This window comes from Fukomys damarensis, unplaced genomic scaffold (assembly GCF_012274545.1).
Source record: "Fukomys damarensis isolate Sample0158 unplaced genomic scaffold, DMR_v1.0_HiC HiC_scaffold_7, whole genome shotgun sequence".
In the NCBI taxonomy this organism is placed as follows: Eukaryota; Metazoa; Chordata; class Mammalia; order Rodentia; family Bathyergidae; genus Fukomys; species Fukomys damarensis.
Window position 1 is genome coordinate 13,594,276 of NW_022900919.1, and position 12,129 is coordinate 13,606,404.

The 12,129-nt window shown below is 44.5% G+C and overlaps 1 long non-coding RNA gene and 1 pseudogene across 1 annotated transcript in view; one reads left to right on the forward strand and one right to left on the reverse strand.

Moving 5' to 3' along the window:
- The window catches only part of LOC117285181, a 4,619-nt pseudogene extending 4,366 nt beyond the window's left edge, over nucleotides 1–253 (forward strand).
- A 106-nt stretch (nucleotides 254–359) lies between these two features.
- Nucleotides 360–12,129, reverse strand: part of LOC117285176 — an 18,205-nt gene continuing 6,435 nt past the window's right edge. The window contains exons 2-3 of the long non-coding RNA XR_004516140.1: nucleotides 2,238–2,380; nucleotides 360–927 (exon numbers count right to left, since the gene is read on the reverse strand). This is a non-coding gene — a long non-coding RNA (uncharacterized LOC117285176). The remainder of the gene's footprint in view (nucleotides 928–2,237; nucleotides 2,381–12,129) is intronic.

Consider the following 12,129-nt stretch of genomic DNA (forward strand, 5'->3'; position numbering starts at 1 on the left):
TTTTTTTTTTTTTGATACCGGAGTTCAAACTCGGGTCCTTGTGCTTGCGAGGCAGCAGCAGAACCACTGAGCTAAATACCTGGCCCTAAAATTCATATTTTTAATAGTGATAAATAAAATCCTATTTGAGAAAAGTAAGGAAAAGAAAAAAAAAAGGAAAGAAAGCGCAATGACCGCACCTAACCTGCTGAGATCCTAGCTCCCGACACAGCACACTGTAGAGCCTGGGCTGCGTCCCCTCATGACTGTGTGAACTGGAGCTGCAACTTGAAAGATGCCTCAGATCGCTAACCCCAGCCTGGGAGGAGATCAGAATTCAGCATTCAAAGTACAAATTCTACTGCATCAATCACTCTGGCACCACAGTAAAGCTGAACGTTCAAGTCGGAAATGGAAGCAAGTCGTATGTCAGGACCCTGTGCCTGGGCTGCGCTTTCCATGCTTTCATTAGTCCCCTCTTGCCCCTCTCCCCGGGTCCCTGTGGCCATCTCCAAGGCAGCTGGGAGCAGCCTGAGGCGACAACGTCAAAAGTCAGCTAGGCCTGACAGCCGCGGGGCTACGCGTGCCAGTCTTCAGGGAGTCGCTCAGAATGCAGGCCCGGAATCGGTTGTCTTCACTGGAATCTGTGTCTGGCACGTTCCTGCTCTATGCTCCTTCTTCTCCCTGAGGCTCTCTTTCTGAAAACAGGTTGCTCTGCAGAGTCCTGGGGACAAGGCCCAAAACGTGCTCAGCACACACCTGGCAAGTCACAAGCACTCAAGAGTTGTGGGCTCCCACGTTATCAAATGCCACTTTGTGTCACTCACACAAGTCCTGTGATGCAGACACAGCGCACAGCAGGCAGAAACAGAGAGGGCTTTGGGCTGAAGTGGGAGTGTAGGACCAGCAGCGACTCCAGCATCTTTGAGTGAGGAGACAGGTGCTCTTCTGTTTGATTAAAAGTGGTAGAGGTCAGCACAGCGTCTGGGGGCACCGAGGAAATACAAAGCACGGCTCGATTCTGTCCCCAGTGCCCAGGTTGGAGTCCCAGGGAGAGATGCAACAGTGGAGCTTGTCCAGCTTTCGGATGCGTGATTCTGGGGGACCCTGGGAAGCAGCAGGGCTGCTTCACACAAGGTGAAAAAGTGTGGTGACAGGGTAGGAGTGGGACAACACGAGTAGACGTGTCAGCAGACACGTAAGTCACCACTGGAAAATGCTAAGAAATCACGGCAAGGAGAGGAGCGTGGTGAAGCCCAGGGTAGAGGGAAGCGCTGAGTCCTGCAGTGGCCCAGGGACAGGCCAGCAGGCTCCTGCCATGTCACCTCCCTCCCGTGTGCACCTGGAGGCTGGTAAGGCCTGCGACTCAAGTTTACAGGAGGAGCTGAAGCTCCTGGGGGTGGATGCTAAGCCAACACCCCAGCTGTCCTGAGCTTCCTGGCTTGGATCACTCCCAATTTTCCCCCAGTAGCACATGGCAGCCACCGGGCTGACAGCTTGATACTGACCGGACCTGTCACGTGAGCATCAATCAGACGATGAGGCTCAGCCCCCATTAACCAGCCTCAGATTAGGGGGAACAAAAACCTGGGTCCCCAGGGGCTGTCTCTCAGCACCGGCTCCCAGATCGGCCCATCTGGGTCAGAAGGCCCATGGCTGCGCCTGTTAATCCAAATTGGGTTCAAGCCCCGGCTCTGCGCGCCATTGTAGTGCCCTATTTTTATTCAGCACAGGATCAGAGATCTGCTAAAACCTCATGTTGCTGACAAAAGAAGAGAGTTCCTTAATCCCAAAGAAAATGAATTCTTATGTTTTCCTGGACAGCAAAATAATGAAACACAAGAGTATTACATTTGCCTCTCAAATACACACACACACACACACACACACACACACACACACACACACACACACCGTGAGAGATTAGGAGGGTGCTGTGATTTGTTCAGGAAAACTGATGCTTCATTTAGGGCCCTATCAGATTAAAAGGAGCCAGGACCACATGTGCTAATTTGTCTAGTTAGAGTTTTATGTAAATTTCAGCAAAAGACTCCTAGAGGAAAAGGTCAGGATGACCCTCCTTGGTCTCAGTGTTAAGCACTGTGCTCTGTCCTCTCCAAAACAGTCTGTGTGTCCCTTTCACTCACTTACAAACACTGATGAGTGATAGAACAACATAGGATAGGATGGGGGTTACAGCCGTGGAACTACAGAGCTGTGACAGAGACAAAGTGGTCAACGATGCTGAAGATACTTACCAGCAAACTTCCCGACCGCTGATGCGGTGGAGAAGGCTTTGATTTGGTGTCTTCATCCCCTCAGGTGATCTCCTCACCAGGAAACCCTGACCCCCAGCCACCCCTGAAAGGCTGCATCGCTGGGCACATTTTGCTTCCCTCCTCTGTAAAACGGAGATCACGTTAACTGAAACAGAACGATTAAAACCTAACTGGATGTCAGCTGAGGTCACCCTGCCCTCTGAGATCTAAAAAAAATTGGCCCAAACACAAGCTTATGGCTCAGAAAAGTCTCATGTCCCCCCTGATCTTCCTTATGTCTGTCCGCCTGGTCACTTTGGCTGCGAATTTCAATTCCGCCCACTCTTTGATCTCATCCATTTGCCCCTTTCATCAGCTCGGTACCAACACAGACACTGCAATTCAACTCATCCTCGAAAACCATCCCAGGAGGGGTCTGTGAGAAGCAGGTCATCCTAAGGGTTTGGGGTGTAGAGAAAGGAATGAAAAGGCTGAAATCCAGACAATTGAAAAGCGGGTGTTTGGCTTCCCACTTCGCAGTATCCTCAAGGCCAGGCTACCACGACAGCTTCTCCCTGTGCCTTCGGCCACACCCGTTAGGTCCTCCTGTGTACCCACCCCTCCTGGACATTGCCCTGGCTCTTCCCACTTCTCTGTGTTCTGGGTCCCACTGAGCTCAGGATCTCCCCCACCCCAGGCTGGACAGTCACCTCCGTGCAAAGCAGACACCAAACGAGCTTTCCACCCTGCTGTCCTCGCTTCCATGAGCAAAGACTTGATACTTACTAAACAAAAGGCCGCTTATTCTATCCCTCACCCTTTAGCATCGCAGAATTATTGTCAGAGCTTCAGTCATGCTTTCTGCTTGCTCCAGAAATCTTTAAGAATCCCACTGATAGGAACTGTGTCGCCCCCTCCCTCTAGAAGACAGAAGCAGTAACAGCAGGTTTTTTTCCCCATTCAAGTAGTAAAAATCTGTTTCTTTACACACACAAAAGCACCAATAATCCAGGTGTGGTAGTGCAGGCCCATAATCCCAGCACTCAGGAGGCTGAGGCAGGAGGATGGCCATGATTTCGACGCTGGCCTGGGCTGCATGATGAGTTCAAGGCCAGCCTGGAACTATACACCAAGAAAAGCATCATAAGTGCTATTTGCCTTGATTTGATGACTTCTGCCCCCTCAAAAAATAGGCAAAACATATAATATTGTATGAATAATAATATATATTTACATTTGTATGTACAATAATATATATTACACATGTGAATTTTGAAGACACACTTGTCTGCACTTGTCTTCTTTTAGAGTGGATTGGAAGGTTGGGTTGGGGAACACCTAGGGCAAAGTGACTAAATTATCAGATTTGTTTTCCTCGACCGTATAAATGTACCAGGGGCTGCATAAAAGTCACCAGTTGAAACCCCTTAGACACTGCCACATTATCTCCTTGGCAGAAAAGAAGGACACTAAGGCTCTGAGTCTACTGCACCTGTGTGGCCTAGAATATTGGCTGACACTGATCTCTGGTCCAGTCATAGCAGAACAAAGACCCTGTACCACCCATCTCATCCAAACCTCTCACTCTCACACACTGCTATCCTTCACAGAACTCTCTTTTGCTGCCCACTTGCTCCCCTTTGCAAATGCTTGCATCAGTGCTCAGCTCCGCCCCTCTCAAGATTAACATGATAAATAAATCTTCAGTATTTACAACATTTCATTCAGCAGTTTTCAGAGCACTCAAACTGACAGACATTGGACAGCCAAGAGTCGAGAGAAACCCGGAAGGCACTTCCCTTGGGTCTCTTCTAGGGCCAGCTTCCTGGGAATTTCCCCGGAAAGGTCACATTGGCGGGGAGATGCTGATGTGCACCCCACGTCAGCCACACTGAGCTGGCCAGCACCCACCTCCTGTGGCTCTCAGCAGCCTCTGGGCCCTGACACCACCTGACTGCCCCACTCACCAACCACTCCTCAGCCCCAGGCAGGCTCTCCCTCAGCTCAATCCACAGAATCAGATGCGGGTTCATCTCAGATCAATTGGGGTTTTGTTTCTTCCAACCTGTGTTGAAACGTACAGGTCCGAAACAAAGGCTCTCACTGTGTGCCTGTCTTGGCCTGGGAACACGAATTACCCAACAGCAGCAGTCACTGCCCTGGAAGCACACGTGGGAGAGAGTGGCCAGCTCTGATTCAGGAGCCCCACGGGAGGGCACTGAGCACGATCTCTTTGTTTTCTCTCTTAAGTCGGCCTTGTCTCTTGCCCTGGCAACTGCCCTACTGGACATCAGATGAGATGCCACATGGACACTCAAGCTGGAGCAAGGCTTGTACACTCTGGGTGCCCACCACGTCCTGAGGCTGCTTAAGAGCCTCTTTGTGCCCAAATGCTGTTCCTACAGCAACTCTGCAAGACAGGAATTGCGACATCTCCCAGACCCTAGAATCACGGAGTTTTATAGCTAGAAAGAACATTTCCAGAGATCATCTTGCTCAGCCCCAACCCAAAGCAGCAAGAAAACTTGACCAAGCACACATCTGAAGGTTGCCTGGCACGGACCCAAGCTCCAGGCCCCAGAACTGAAAGCTACCTCTCATCTGTTGTGCCCATCATTGCCCTGGACTTCCCAAGGGCCACCCCCACTGACTACTGACCAGACCAATCCACGCTGAGCAGGCAAATGTAACGAATTCCAAGGATCATCCAGAGGCCTGGAACTAGCGATGCTGAGAGTAGCAGGGTGGCTAGCAGCTCAGTAAATTCATCAAATACTGTACAAATAGCAAACTTGACAAGTCTTTATAGACCAGTTTTGATTAGGGCTGTCTGTAAGGTCACACGTACAGAAATGTCCATCTTTTTGACCTGCTGCTAGAGTAACTTCAAGGTAACCCCTGGACATCCCAACATTTGGCCATTGAATATAAGGCCAGCATGCTGCTGGGGGGAAGGCTCATATGGTAGAGCCCTTGTGGCAGGGTAGACAGGGAATCTGCCTGGTGCTCCCCTCGGCACTGCAGTGTGCTGAGTTGGGGTGTGACATGAGAACCCAGGTGTGCAGAGAAGCACGACCAGGAGCCTTGGGACTGGAGAGAAACACCCTGAGGGAAAAGAATAGAACTCTACAATAAAACAAACACAGACCAGCCCTCTTCCCCCGCCCGAAGGAAATCAGGTTGGACCAGATGACAGTCAGGCAGTAAGCCAAATTAATTCTCTCCTGCCTGCGCAGTACCTCCCTGGTATGTTTTCTCAGGCCTGGCTGCATACCCTGGTACAAAGCAAGATTTGCCCCTGGCAGATACCTTTCTCTCTCTGAAAGTGACAAACAATGGGGAGGGAGTTGAGGCAGCTGGGAGTGGAAGATGGTGACCATGTCCAAGGTAAGAGGTGAAGAATTAAACCTCTCTTCATCAGGTAGGAAACACTGAGGTCAAATTTAAGCAAACTCTCCAAGAGAATAAAATATGGGAAAAGTAATCCCAAAGAGACATCTTTCTGTAATCCACCAAGAGTAAGATGAGTAGCAAACGTCTTAAAACTGTAATAGGAAACACTGAGTCGTAACAATGATCGCAATGGATAGGAGGTCAAAATTTAAATCGATTTGGTTCACTTAGGCAACAGAGTATTGTGGCTTAGAATTCACATGGTGTCAGACTGGATTTAAATTTTGATTCAAGCACTTACAAGATATTTGCCTTTAGGTCGAAGCGTAATGCCGTGTCTCGGCTTTGAGCAGCTTCAGGAAGACCTAACCCTAGGGCTCCCTCATATCATTGCTGGCACTGGAACACCGAGTACTGACGGCACTGAAGTCTCTGTTCTAAGCATTCTCCATGTGTTATCTCATTTAAACTTCACAGCAACCATATGAGGTGGTGACTTCATTATAAGCATGTGTACACACACGCACATACTCTGTGCCCTCACCAGCCTTCATCTTCAGCTCTGTTCTAACGGCTCCTGAGAGCCCAACCAGGCAGGGCTTCTCTGCATATCTGCTGCCAGAGAACAAAGGATGCACTAGATGGCCGCTTGGGGCCTCATCCAGCCATGGAACACCATCTCTCTTTAAACCAAGCCCTTGAAGCAAGGTAGACACAGCATGTCCAATGTGGAGAACCAACCGGGGCTGCAGAGATGAGTCTCTGTCTCAAAGCCCCAACTTGGGTTTGCAATCTTCACCTTGAAAATCAAGTTCAAGATTACCCAAAGCATTGACCCAGGAGAATGACAGCGACCAGTGTGCAGTAGGCTGGGCCCCAGCTGGCTCCTCCCACAGACTCTCCCTTATTCTTCATAGTTCATAGGATCTAAACTGGTGGCAATGACTTAGGAGGGCATGGGCCACACTCCATGCCTTTTGTCCCTCTGGGCACCTAGGTTGTTTCAAGGGTGACTCGGACTTGGCAGCGGAGAGCAGAGCGTGAGTGCACACAGCAGCTGTGGCTTCACACAGCCACCACGGCCACCCACACGGTGACACAATGAGCATGCTGCTCCAGGATCCGGGTGCCTGCCAGCATTGTTTATCGCTGGTGTTATACAAGCCCATGGGAACCTCGCTTTCCTGCCAGCCAGCAAGGCTCTGGTTCCTGCCCATCCTGACTGTCTAACTGAATTTCACAGCAGGGCTTTGCAAGAGAGGCTCCAAACCCACAAAACCTCAGACACACACCAGTAGGGCGAGTTCTCCTTGCCTTCCTCCTCCCGTAAGTGGCACTCCTTATTCAGTAGGCACCATAACTGCTTTCAAAAAGTAGAATTTGCTGGGGCAAAGTCTACAGAATATAATAGAGGGCCTTCTATTCAGTGGGTGTATGTTTAGATTTCCAGGGTTACCCTAAAGCTTCTCTATCTGCAGGGATAGAAAGATGGACATGGCCCTCCATATGTACATCCCCGTACAGAGACGGCCCTAGCTGGAACTGATCTATACAGGACTCCAAAATGAGCTCTAATCCACCCACCTAGAAATAGCTGTTGTTCATATATCCAGTATAGGTTCTTCTGGCCACTTTGCCTTTCCATTATTTTTCATAAAATTAGGTACAAACGCATCCACCTTTTCATTCTCACTTAATCTTGTTATGAATGTTGGTCGTGCATGTGCATGTTTTGAAAATATCATAATTCTGTGTACTTCTTTGACTTCTTGAGAATACTTCCACCTTATATTTACTAAACACTTTTATTCTTTCTTCTATTAAATGACCTGTTCACATACTTGACCCATTTTTATATTTAGAGAGGAGTTGTTTTTCTCTCTTTGTAGCCTTGTCGATTTTATTGCAAGTATTTTTTTTTCGAGTTTCTGATAGCTTTTTAATTGGATTTTGCTTTTAGATAATCAGCATCACATCTATGAACAATGCATTTATGATTTTTCCATCTCTTTCACATCTTCAAAGTTCTCCATTCCTCAAAAGTTAAACATTTACATTTCTTCCTCTGTTTTTGCTCCAGTTTTTACCTTTAATTCTTTTTCAGTGTTTCATTCTTTTTAAAAATAATTCCTCTTCCATTCACAAAAGCAGTTTGTTTTTAATGTGAAAAATTTGAGGAAAAAAAGAAAAATATAAATTAAAATTTTATAGGGATGGTACTTAGTATTTTCTTGTATTTTATTCATAATTTTTATACTTTAATATATTTACAATAAAATTGAGTTATAGATTACCAAGGACCCTGGCCAAAAGTCTCAATTTCCTATAAGGCAATACAGTGCAAGGCAAAAGAAAGACCAAACAAGACGTACACAGAAAGCGGAGAACAGGGATGGGACACACCAAATATGTGGCAAGGATCCCGAGCACATGGTGAGGACACCAAGCAACCAGGACCATCGGTATTTATTGATTACACAAGTATGGGTAAGAATAGGATAGGAAGGGGCCAGGGATTTAGCTCAGTGGTAGTGCTGCCTGCCTCAGAACCACAAGGTCCTGAGCTCAATCCCTGGTTCAAAGAAAAAAAAAAGAATAGGAGGACACTCATGGAATCGTGTGATATCAGTTGACACAAGCAAGACTTGTAGAAAAGAGGGTGAGGCCCTTCGTGCAAAAGGAGCAGAACAGACCAAAAGTCGGTTGTGGTTCACTAATACATTTCTGAAACAACTAAGGAAGGGGTAGCTCTCTGAATGGATTGTAGCCTAGAGCCATATAGTCTTTGGCCTCAGTCGTCTCACGTAAGAGTCCTGCAGCTTGCCAGATCAGGACTTCGCTCTCTGAGGCAGACATTGGCGTGGAAGCTATACTAGCCTGCGGCACCAGCCAACAAGCTCTTGTGAGTCAAGGAGGCTTTGGTCAGGCTCCGAGCTCCATGTGGAGGAAAGAATGCCCGCTCCACATTCCAGCCTGTTCTAAGGCGGTGAAGGGGGTCTGCCACGATGCATCATCCTTTGTGTAGGAGGTGAGTACTGAGGACTGGTCCAAGTCCCTCACGCCTACTAGGCAAAAGCTCTAACATTGAGCTATGTACCCACCTTGTTTGTGTTGGGTTGTTTGTTTGTTTGTTTGGACATGGCCTCACTATGCAGCTCAGGCTGGCCTCAAATTTGTTATTTTAGTCACTTTCCTTATCTAAATACCCAACACCTGCAATTTAAAGGAAGAAAGGTTCATTTTGGCTCATGTTTTAACCTTGCAAGGTTAGAGGCCTAGTGGAAGGACCTGGCTGGAAGAAAGCTGCATACTTCATGGCACACAGGAAGTAGACAGCAGGCAGAGGAGCCAGGAAGAGATATACATCTTTCCAGGTCACACATCTTCTCACCAAGCCCCACCTCCAAAGAGTATATTTAGCTACAGTGCCATGATTCAGTCACCTTTCAAAGGCCCCACTCATGAGCACAGGAGGCTTTGGTGGAACATCTGCTTATAAACCACAACAGCATCCTGCCTCAACCTTCCCAGTAGCTGAGATTCTAGGTGTGCACCAGTGCACCAGCAATTTAGTAGCATTGTATCATAAGTATGTTTGAGTCACTAGTCTTTAAAGTTTTTATTTATTGACTACATCACATTTCATTATGGGGATTAAAGGATGTTTAATGAATTCCCAACTATTGAACCCAGCATAAATATGACTGAAGCAAAAAATGTGTTAGTAAAATTTTGTCTCCATATCTATTGTCTGTCTATCTATCTATCTATCTGGCTTGCTATCTTTTCCTGCGTTAAATGCCAAGACATGGAACTTGTAGGGTAAAAAGTTTGAATACTTTTAGATGAGCAGAATCCTTATGAGTCTCTACCACAAGTCTGTGAAGGACTTTCTTCACCACATTTTCCTAAAATCAAATGGCTTTTAAAAACATTTGCCAACATAACAGGGAAGAAGTGATATGCTAATTTGCATTTGCTTGATTACAAATGCAGCAGAATATTTTTGCATTTAAATCATGACTCCATCTGGAATTTATTTCGGTGTTTCAAGTCAGAAAAGGCTCTGCTCCCTCCCTCCCCAGCCAACACCATTTGTAAAAGATTGCATCCATTCTACCTCTGGCTAATACTCCAACACAGCCTGAAGTTTAAGGACTCACCATCTTGTCACTTCTGGGCTTCTGGTTTGATTATTGCAGCTTTACAAGGTTAAATATCTGATTGTCATTCTTTTCTTAGTTCCATTTCCTCCATAGCCCATTGACGATAGACTCATTTTATCAAGATTTCACCAAAAAAAAAAAAAAACCCTTTGGGAACTTTGAAATTTATGAAGCCCATAAGTAAACAGGGGTGAATTAGAATTTTTATATCATTAGTCCCATAAAATGGTATATGATATGTATCCCATTTGAATCTTCTTTATACAGCTCAATAAAATTTGGGAGTCTTGTCATGTATAGAATTGTACACATTTTTTGCTAGCATTACTTTTAAGTATTGTGATTTTATTTTCTGGCCAGTTTAATATAATCTTTCTGCTCATATATGGCAAAGCTATTAATTTTAGCGTATTACACAAGATCAGAATTTTACATTTATATGTGCGTGTTGAGTTTTATTAACCATATTTCAGAATTAGCTGATATTAAGTTGCTCTGGTCTCTAATGGTATGACTGATGAGAAAAATCTCCTCACACAAAACTGTCCTTAAATTCTTACATGAATCCCAGTTTTGAACTTAGATTCCATGGTTTAAAATTTTGCAGATATACACAAGCAGCATATTTATAATTTTTCTATTTGCACTACAGTGAAAGATTTAAGATCAGAATTAAGCCAGCTTTATAAAATTGGAGTTTTTTTCCATGATATTTTCAGCATAAAAATAAGCTTTTCCTTAAAAGTTTAAAATAACTTACCAGAAATTTATCTGGCCTGAAATAAATTTAAGAATAATTCTCTAATTATTTTTACATTTTCCCAAATACATTGGTTTCTTTGGGGGTTTTGGTCTCCCTTAGAACAATTCCAAAGCTTCTCAGTAGAACATCCATCTCCATTTTGTCCATACTGTTTATTCTTTTATGAAAGTTTAAAAATACTCCATAGCTGGGGTTTTCAGTTTTTTATTTTTCTTGGGTTTTTTTCTCTTTTTCTGCTAATTTTTCCAGAAATACAACCAGAAAACCAACTCTCAGTTACACTGTGATTTTTCACTATATTCCAAATCAGAATTTATACTTCAATTATAATTTCTTTTCCAGGGTTTGACTCCTGCACTTGTCCTTTTCCTTGTCTTCTTGATATGACTACCTCATTATTTATTTTTATTATTCATTTTTTAAAATCATTTTCTTTTCTCCATCTTCCCTTTAAGTACATTTCATTTAGCTACATTTCAAATGCATTTTATATGTCTTCTCTTATTATTTTTTCAAATAAAATATAAAAAAAATGAATTTGAGTTTTAGAAGGATTGAGGGCTTTATAGTTTTATTTCTTAAGTGATTGGAGCTTTTGCTTAATTTTTATTCTTGGTCTCAATATATTGAAATCAGAGATCATGATGTGTATAGTTTCTAGGTTTTGAATCTGCTTTTTTTTTGCAACAATGTATCTTCTAATCATTTCTGATAAAGGCTGTTAAAGCCATCAGATCACTTTATCTTCAACTTCTCCTTGAATTTTAAACAAGGTTTGATGAACATATATTTTGTCAGGCCTCAGAGTAAGCAAAGGGAATTGCGCTGGTCAAGCCACCAGGCTCTGGGCACAGTCCACATCTGTCCCCCACCAGTTACAACATCCTCTGAGCCTCAGACTTCCTTCCTCAGAAATGGGGGTAACGGTTCTTCAGATACAAGGACAAGTGCCTGGCATAGTCATTGGGATATTCTATACATTCAAAAAGTACACATTTTGGGGCCAGGGATTTAGCTCAGTGGTTCTGCTGCTGCCTCGCAAGCACAAGGACCCAAGTTCGATCCCCAGTAGAAAAAAACACATTTTGTAAAATGCTCAGCTCAGTAAAACATGAATCCCTGTTCTCCATTTGGTGAAGTTTTGGTTTGTTTTTTTGTTTTTTTTTTTGAGTTTATTGGTACAATCTAGGTATACAATACAGTTACATTCATCATTGGGATTCTCTGTACCTTTACATAATTGGTCTTGATTCTCATTTTTCCCCCTTGTCCCTGCCTTCCCTTCACCCCCTCCTCCCCTCCCCATTTACAAACACTTTATTTCCATTTTTTCAGTTTCTCATATTTTGTCCTCTCCTTTATTACCTTTCTCCCACCCTTCCCACTTTCCCTACACCTGAAGCCCTTTACTTCCTATTTCACATTATTAATTATCTCATTAGGATCCTGTGTACTATTATAGTTTTTTGCACCAAAGAAACTATTCAGTATTGCAGTTAAAGAAATCTCTGTATGAACATTAAAAATAGGGAACCCTAAAATAAAACTAAAAAGGAAAGTAAAAGAGAAA